The sequence below is a fragment of the Capricornis sumatraensis genome, chromosome 12 (assembly GCF_032405125.1).
Source record: "Capricornis sumatraensis isolate serow.1 chromosome 12, serow.2, whole genome shotgun sequence".
Lineage (NCBI taxonomy): Eukaryota > Metazoa > Chordata > Mammalia > Artiodactyla > Bovidae > Capricornis > Capricornis sumatraensis.
The window spans coordinates 63682893-63692589 of NC_091080.1; the positions used below are offsets into that span (position 1 = coordinate 63682893).

Here is a 9697-nt window from a genome sequence, read left to right on the forward strand (position 1 = left end):
TCTGAGACTACATGACCTACGTGATCCAGACTTTGCAAGAATCAAAGTTACAGAGTTACAGAGGCAGAAGAGCAGGAGGTTATGAAAATTTTAACTTTTCCTCTTCACCAGTACATGCTTGGAGGCCAGCGTTGTCAAGGAAGCACTGGATGGCTGCAAATCCAGGTCTCACACATCCCTTATTCTCTTCATTAAAACTTCACTTCCTTTCATGACTATTCATATAATTCTGTCTTGCAAGACAGTAATATTTATGCCTCCCTCCTAAAATACTGATGTATCTCAGTCTTGTTCCTAGCTCCATAGATGTGTCTATGTGTATGTGTCCTGAAATCCTACTCTATCATCCAACATTTTTTAAAAGATATAAATGTGAAAGAAAAGATAAAAATAAAGTAGATAAGAATCTCATAAAAGAGCCATTAGGGGACATAGCTAAAAGATTAAAGGTAAATATATATTACCAGACATGGTAATAAGGTGGTCAGGCACTCTTGAAATTAAGCTTGGAAATGTAATATACAGAGATGAAAGGAAATTAAATATGAAACCCTGAGATACTTATTAAGCCGTCAGTGGGAATCTGGACCATGATGTCACAACTAGGAAAGGAAAGACGATGCGTGTAAAGTTGGACGAGATCCAGTTTGTGCTGTAGATTTATGCAGTTAATTTTGTCCCCTGACTGCATTCAGATGAGCATTTCTCCTAGACATACACCAAGAAAATTGCTGCATTATAGCTGTGTTAATGGTAATCAGCTTGCTAATGAGCACCAGAAGGTCGTTACAGCAAAGAGAGGTTCAAAGATGTATAACCTAGAGGAAACAAGAGCGTAATTCTTCAGGGAACGCAAGTGTCTTGTTTGTAGGTCATAGATTATTTGTTTTGGTCACTGCATTGCACAGGGAGTTTAATTTATGCTGGAAAAAAAAAATGAAGCCTTTTGAATTGTGAGCTCAGCCCAGCTTAATTAAGAAAAGTAACACTAGATAGCTTTGAATTTGTGGTAAAAATAGAATTCTTCAGTAGACCTAATATAGTCCTATGCTGTATGGAATGATAGTTGTGATTATGCAAAATGTGAGATTTTATTTGTATTTATTCATATGCCAGACATTGCTCTGTGGCTCTCTGGCATGGATAAGGTCAAAACCTCTGGGGAGAAAAAGGTAAGGTTCAGAAATTAAGTCACAGTCTTGTGCAAACAATTTCAGAGTCTAAGCTTTCTGAGAGAATTAAATATTTTAATGTTTACTTCAGATGTGCATTTTGGCTTCAAAAGGTTAAGTATTTGCTGCTATTGACAAAGGAGACTTCACCAGGAATGCTGCTGCTATAGTTTATTAGGAAGGTCAGGGACGTGAGGATGCTTCCCTAGTCAAGCTGGGTGGGGCCTCCCAGGAACTTGCTCGCCACTGAAGAGTTCGGGCACTCATCAACTCCTCCGTATCAATAGAAACATAATCATATCACTTGCTTAAATCATTTCAGAGGTTCTATATTTTTGTTTAATGAGTACTTTTAAATAAACTGTTTCACTAATATGCTCTTTGGGTAGCTTTTATAACCAAAGAATGATGCCTTGGAAATGAACAGTGGTAATAATCTGCATCTCCCCTGTCTGCCAGTACATGGACTTCATCACCATATTCAAATAAATATTTTTCTCATTCCCAAAAGAACAAATGAAATGGCTTCTGATGATAGATAGATAGACAGATATAGATACACACAAATATAGATGAACTGATTGCAATATAATAAATATAACATCATACTATACTATGCTATTGGAGAAGGGAATGGCAACCCACTCCAGTATTCTTGCCTGGAAAATGTCATGAACAGAAGAGTTCATAGGTTGGCAAAGAGTTGGACACAACTGAGTAACTAATACACACACACACACACACACACACACACACACACTATACTATACTATCCTATAGGCATTTTATAATTTCCAACCTTATACCTCTCAGAATAAGAAGTTCATTTTTTTTATATATTTACCAATATCCTCAAATAAACATCTTCCTGTAAGAAGGAAACTTCCTTTGTTCGAAATTCTCAACACCAGAGGCCCCAGTTCTAAATTTCCTCACTGCAAAGAAAACACTCTTTGGATTAAATCAGTGTTTTAATTGTTGGTTACATACTGTCACCTTTTTTCAGAATATCTATGACATATGTCCTTTCATAAACATTCCAATCCATCTACACAGAATAATTTCACTGGAGAATGGGTTTACATACCAATTTGGGGGGAAAAAAATAGAAAGGTAAAGAACAGATAAATGACAGCTGAGGAGTGATGGAAGGAGGGAGGGAGAAGGGAAGGGAGGGCCCTGTGGAAGGACAGAATGGATAGGTAAGGTACTTAATCTGTCAGCATAGCAATATGGTGTTGGGGAAATATGTTTTAAAAACAAAGTCTTCTGATACAGAAAACCTCTCCACAAAAATAGTAGAGAAATAAAACAGGTTTATCATTGAATAAGCATTAAACCAGAAATCAAAGTGAATCAGAGGCAATCCACTAAGAGATGTAAAGACAGGAAAGAATCTTCAGAAGACGCGAGCCACTGCATACGGATTCTCAAGGTCAGCAGGAGCTAGTCCTCAAGTCAGAGCACTCAGCGGCACCATTTGTCATCAGCAGTCCATCCTGACTTCACCTGGTAGTTGGGGTTACCGTTCGCATTGGCTCATTTCGCTTTTTCCAGAGTGAAAACACACTACTCATCTCTTTGTGACATGGAGTAGCTTTGCAATTTGGAACAAGACACCCACCAAAATCAGGTTCTTGTCCACCTACAGAGCCTGGGAGATGGGGGCCCTGTCTCTCTTGATGTTTAAAGAGATGCCTCCCAGGTCCTTGAGAAAGACATTCCCAGGTCAGAAAGCTGAAAAAAAGGCCTATCTCATTTTCTAAAAGATTCTTATAGATTTCAAAGAGATGAGGAAGTACTTGTAATTATATGTTTTCTAAAACAAATGCTGGAGAAGGAAACAGCAATCCACTCCAGTATTCTTGCTGAGAAAAATCTCACAGATACAAGAACCCAATGGGCTACAATCTGTGGAGTTGCAAAGAGTCAGACACGACTCAGTGCCTGAGCCGCAGTAGTGACCAGCAGCAGACTGGGCATGCAAAGAAAATGCTCTGAGAAAAAGGAGGGGAGGGAAATCTCTTTCCTTACTTTCATCAGGAGGAATTAAGCCTCTTATATTTGATTTGTATTTGTCCTGACAATGGGCACCACTGATTTTAACCCAAAATAAGCCCCCTGGGTTCACTCTGAGGTTTGGGTTACTTGCCCTGATGGAAGGGCAGGCAGGATTCTGAGCTGAAGCTGCTGTGGTTCCCAGAGCTCTGGAGTCTCTCCCAGGTCTGAGCACTCCCACACTCTGGGAGTTTGCTTCCAGGAGGTCCCCCAGTGTCTAACTCCGAGCTCCTCCCACCTTCTTGCAGACTCAGTCTCGGACTCTCTGGGGTGGGCCAGGATTCTTCCTCTCTAACCTGCTTCCAGACAGTGCTACAGCTTCTGACTCAAGGCCCGCATTCTGAACAAGCTGCTGTGTTCACTTATCCTCATAGGTGCAAAAATCCACCACTTACTAGACACCTGGGGCTTTCCCCATGGCTCAGATGGTAAAGAACCTGCCTGCAGGAGACCCAATTCCATTCCCGGGTTGGTAAGATCCTTTGGAGAAGGAAATGGCAACCTACTCCAGTATTCTTCCCTGGAGAATCCCATGGACAGAGAAGCCTGGAAGGCTACAGTCCATGGGATCACAAAGAGCTGGACATGACTGAATAGACTTAGTGGAGCTCCAGACACTTGTCCTGGAGAAAGTTATTTCTCCACATCAATTTTAAGGAAGAAAGACCCAGAGATGAAATCTATGGGTTAAGAAATCATTTCCTAGAACAGCAAAGACTTAGAGCCTGAAAGTGACCTTAAAGACAAATTCATCCTGTCCCAAAACACTGTCGGTTTCCAAGTTTAAGGCAGCACATTCCACTATCAGACGCTTTACGATGTTATATACAGAAGTACAATCTGCTTCTTTATCCATCTGACCCATCGGGTCTGCTTCTGTCACCTGAAACTACAGCAAATAAAATAAGGTAGAAAAAGCTAACATCTCCAAAGCAGTATAGAGCATATAAAGCAAATTTATGTTGATTACCTGATTTTATCAACAGAGCCCTTTATATATCTGCAGCCAGTCATTTTTTCACCACTGCCTTATCTTCAGTAGGGGAAACTCCCCAGGGTTTCCAGATTCTTCACCAGCTTGATTTTCTTCATTTATACTCACTACAGTTTTTAGTGCCTCCTTTTAATTGGGTACATATTAATGGCAATTAAAGAATTAGACCTTATCTCAGAAAATACTTCCTAGTAAGCACTTCCTTGGCCCAATCACTTCTTTTAGCTAAGTTAAAATGCTGCATTAGTAGTAAGTCTTCTTTCCTTACAGATAGGAACAAACAAAATATTCTTATTGAAAAGAGTATTCATGATACAGGTTTATTAAACTTTTTTCTCCTTCTTTTGCTAGCAGATTGTTGTAAATGTGCTTTTATCTCACATGTCATGCTAGAGGAACCAAGACCTCAGAGAAGAAGAAAGCATGTTTATGAAGACCCTGACTGCCCAAAGCTCTCTCCATGCTGCAGATGGTGTGGGAGGGTGGCAAGGTTAACTCACACTGTGTCTCGGTCTGTTCAGATGCTCAGATACGCTAGTGCTTACCCAGCTTCTCTCCTCTATAAAGAGCAAGGGGTCTGTGCCTTCAGCTTCAGGGGTGTGGGGGGCAGGGGCTGGCACTAGCAGACACGTGAGTCCTGGCTGTGCTCTGGCTGGCGCTTCATATTTCTGCTGTGTGCTGACTCCATCAGGCAGCTGGGCATCCTGCACATGTGCTTTATTCTTCCGGCTCCTGGGAAAATCCTGAATCTCCATCATGTCCACTACCCAGTTCCCTGGCTCATGAGTCACCTGCAGCGCTGACCCCAGGACTGGTCGACTGTGCATCAGCTCAGCTTCTACAGCGTGGAACTGAGAAAACCTCAAGAGCACCAGGAAGACCTTGTTCTGTCCAGTCACAGCTCACCTCCCCTCTCCTCACGAGGCTCTGGGTGGAGCAGACTCCAATCAGAATTCCAAACAGGGGAGTGGAGCATGGGCCTCTCCCCTGACTGCCTCCCCTGTCACTGACAGCTAGGTAAGCCCAGTGCCCGCCACCTCCTCACTGCACACCACTGCCACCCAAACCAACCCCAGGAAGGGAAAACAGGTCAACATCTCCCATCTCTCTCACCCACCTTCTCTCTCCTTCTTCCCACTGTCTCCTGAGGTCACAAAGACTGTCTTCCGCTACATCCTTTCCTAGTCTATACTCCTTTACCTGACACTATGATTGGACCTGCTAAACCTGCCTGCGCCATGCTGTGCTCAGTTGGGTCTGACTGTTTGTGACCCTATGGACTGTAGCCCATCAGGTTCCTCTGTCCATGAGATTCTCCAGGCAAAAATACTGAAGTGGGTTACCATTCCCTTCTCCAGGGGATCTTCCCAACCCAGGGATGGAGTTGGGTCTCCTTCATTGCAGGCAGATTCTTTACCATCTGACCCACCGGGGAAGCCCAATCTCCCATACAAGCTCTGGATTTATTAAGGAAGGACCCTTGTTGATTTTGGTCTCTTCATCACTTAGTACAGCTCCTAATATCCAAAGGGGCAGCAGAGCCTAGCCTAAGTTCTGGCTGGGTTCAGATTTTGGTTCTACTGGATTTATGTGATTTTGAGCAAGTAATTAACCTCTCTGTGCTTAAATCTGCTTACCTATTAAGTGGGGAGGATAATAATAGCTGTAATTACTATTACTGAACAGTAATAGAGATGTCCAGGTGGCAAAGTGGTAAAGAATCTGCCTGCCAATGCAGGAGATGCAGGAGACACGGGTTTGATCCTTGGGTCATGAAGATGCCCTGGAGAAGGGAATGGCAACCCACTCCAGTATTCTTGCATGGAGAATCCCATGGACAGAGGAGCCTGGCAGGCTACAGTCCATGGGGTTGCAAAGAGTTGGACACGACTGTGCAACTAACACACACACACACAAATACTGTATTTTCTAGTTAACATGTGCATGTCGTAAATGTCTGTGAACTGTACTGAAGGCCAGCAGCTGCTCTCTAGTTTGCTCTGCATTGGAGAAGGAAATGGCAACCCACTCCAGTGTTCTTGCCTGGAGAATCCCAGGGACGGGGGAGCCTGGTGGGCTGCCGTCTAAGGGGTCGCACGGAGTCAGACACGACTGAAGGGACTTAGCAGCAGCAGGAAACCAGATGGTTTTGGAGGTCACAGAGGATAAGGGTAGTGATTTCTGCTCCCAGACACAATTATTCTACAGGCTGTGATGCTCCACGTCACACACAGAGAGTTTATCAAGTCTCCAGTGTTTGCAAGGACTGTGGAGCCTGTGTGCACCACTGTTTCTCACGTAGATCTCACAACAAAGCTACACGTTTCATCTGAGCCCCTGATTCAACTCTCGCTTGATGCTGAGGGCTCCCAGAAGGCCCAGGAGGATGAGCAGGTGAGTTGATAGCAACACACTGGTGGAGTCCTGGCCTCTGCATCAGAAAGCAATACTAAGGTGCTTGCTTCAGCAGCCTGTATACTAAAATTGAAACAATACAGAGATTATCATGGCCCCTGCTCAAGGAAGACATGCAAATTCATGAAGCATTGGCTATTTTTTGGTAAATCAACGATAGTTACATAAATAAGCAAACAAATGAAAAAGAAAACATCTCCAAGACGTGTGTAATCTTACGGAATCACTTCACCTGACTAAACCTCAGTTTCCTTATGGAAATTAGATGAAATAAAACGTGAATATTCATTTGTCAAGCACTTAATGATGTACAAAAGCAGGAGATTTGCTAATTACCCCCATCAAAAGCTCCTCAAAGCCCACAGAGTCAGTCCGTCTGATTCACAGAAACTTCCTGTCATATTTTCAAGGGGCAACCCCCAGTATGAGACCGTGTGTAGGTTCTGACATTAATGTATTGTGTGTGTGCACGTGCCTCTGTGTGTGTGTGTATATGTGGGTATGCCTGACACGTCTATCTCCTCTCCATATTTTACCTCACATCCTAAGAAATCCAGTTACTTACTGTATTCCTATCAGAACTAAATAAAAGATTTTAGTCTAATGACTAGCAGACAGTAGGGGTAAAATTAGCTTTGGATGACTATGAAAGTGCGTAATGTTCTAGTTTACCAGAGACGAAGGAAACCTAGTATATCCAGCAGCCATTTTTCTTCCTTCTTATTCTTTCTTTGTGGTGAAGCTGAGAATAGTGCCCTTAGGTTTTTCTCACTATATATGTAGATGGGGGAGCAGAAAGGAGCTGCCACGGCACGGACTCAGAGAAGGTGCAATTAAAAAGGCGGAAATAATTTGTTGTTTTTTTACCACAGTGTTTCTTTCCTATCAAAGTCACCTCAGATCGACCATGTGAACATAATGTAATTCAACAAAAATATTATTTGAGGCATAAGAAAATTTTATAGGAGGAAACATATTGGATGAAGTATCGCTCATGGTGTAATTTTAATTCTGAAAGATCTTGCTAAGAGGGCTTATTTAAATAGGTTCTCCCTGAGATGAATATTTAGGGGGAAAATATTCCTACAGGATGATTTATAGCAGAATTATATGAACAGAATGAAGGACAGAAGAATTTTATTAGAAAAGGGTCTCATTTCCACAAAATATAAATTATACCTTTTAGAAAATATATTGAATTTTATTAATATTCTGTAGACAGCCCGAAGTGTTAATCTCTACCCCTACCTATAAGACTTTCATTATGATGTACAAGGTGTATTTACCCTTTAACCAAATAATTTTAGAGCAACTCAGTGGAGCCTCCAGTTTACATATCCTACAAAATATTTTCATTGCAGTTACAAAAATCTTATACTTTGTTGGCAACTATTAATGATATAAATGTAAGGGTATCTGTATTCACATATGAATGCTTTGGGTGTTACCACAGAAGAATGCATATTAATCAGGAACTCATTGCATTTGATGTCTAGAAAGAATTTTCTCCAACACTCACTGTTTTTGTTGTTAATGTTTTAATCATTATTGGTAAGTGGAGATACAATCAGCTTGAGGTTCTTCAGTGCTCTGATTAAAATTCTGCATTAGTTGATCTTAAAATTTATAGTTAGAGGAATTACTTAATGATAGATCATTGTATTTTTGCCTGGCATTTGAAAGTGACCTCATTTAGACCTTGGTAACTAATATTTTTGATGAGGAAATTGACTTATTAGGATTTAAATAACTTGGTTATAAATCCTTTTCTGGTCCCTATCTGACATGAAAATTAAGCCTTTCTTGGGATGGTGACTTTGTTGTAGCAAACGAGTAAATTGACCAATAAATGCAGCATGAGCTTCAGCAAGGACAAGCTAAAATTTACGTTTTGAAAGTGAGGGCTGAGAACAAAAATGAGGATAAATCCAGGAGATTAGAGAGAAAAGACTAGATGCATTTTGATTCTTAAATAAATATTATTAAATACTTTTCTCTTATGTAAGTATACATAGACTGTAGCAGTTATATATGTCATTCTACTAGGGCATGCAAAATGGAACCCAGACTCTCTGTCTCATTCAAAATACCTGTAAAATATGCTCTGCAAAAATTCTTATTCTCTACTTATAAAATGGGAGGAACCTGGTTTGAACAGCTGGGCCTATGTTAAAACCAGAACCCAAGCATTTCTTTATATCTTAAAAAAAAATTCTAGTGATTCCTCACTGAACACGAGTTAAGAACAGCTTCTACTTGCATCTCCATGAAGAGAACACTGAAGACACATTTCTTCCAAGTGGCTGGAAATTTGAAAGCAGGACATCTTGGCATTTCACCCAGGCCCTTATCTAAATCTAAAGCCCTGCAATCCCAAACTCCCTAACATGGCTATATTTCAAATAGATAATCAGCAAGGTCTTATTGTATAACACAAGGAACTCTGCTCGATGCTATGTGGCAGCCTAGATGGGAGGAGAGTTTAGGGGAAAATGGATACATGTATCCATACGGCCAAGTCCCTTTGTTGTCCACCGGAGATTATCACACATTGTTAATTGGCTATTCTTCAATAGAAAACAGTTTTGTTTTGTTTTTTAAATACAGCTCTGGGGAATGGCGCATGAAGGAATTCTCTGGTATTTATTATTGGTCAAAGTGCCAAACATCTCCAGGTAATAAAACTGAAGTTCAAAGAATACTTTTCAGCACAACTATTTCTGGCTTGCTCTCAGAATAAATGCTGAAATTCAAGAATCCATAGCCTCTTCATCTGGATACAAAATTTAAGGCAAAACATTAAACCTAAAGGGCTATCAATACATGTTCCCCTCAAAATAAATGAGGTGGGGAAAAAAGGATTTTAGAATTGTCTCTATCAATCTATAAGGAAACACTAGCATCATTCTCTATCCATGGAATTTTAAAGTTGTAGGAGCTCTGAAAAGATTCCCTAATCTACAATACACATTTTCCCATGTGAGGAAACCATCAGAGTTGTTATGAAATGTCTAAGGCCACATAGTCAACCAAAGGCAAACCAGGATTTGAACCAGGG

The 9697-nt window shown here is 41.0% G+C and overlaps 1 non-coding gene across 1 annotated transcript; it reads left to right on the forward strand.

The window, feature by feature from the left end:
• Nucleotides 1–6678: 6678 nt before the first annotated feature.
• On the forward strand, nucleotides 6679–6782 carry LOC138089374 (U6 spliceosomal RNA). Its single transcript, XR_011145803.1, has one exon. It is a non-coding gene; the product is annotated as a U6 spliceosomal RNA (small nuclear RNA).
• Nucleotides 6783–9697: the final 2915 nt, after the last annotated feature.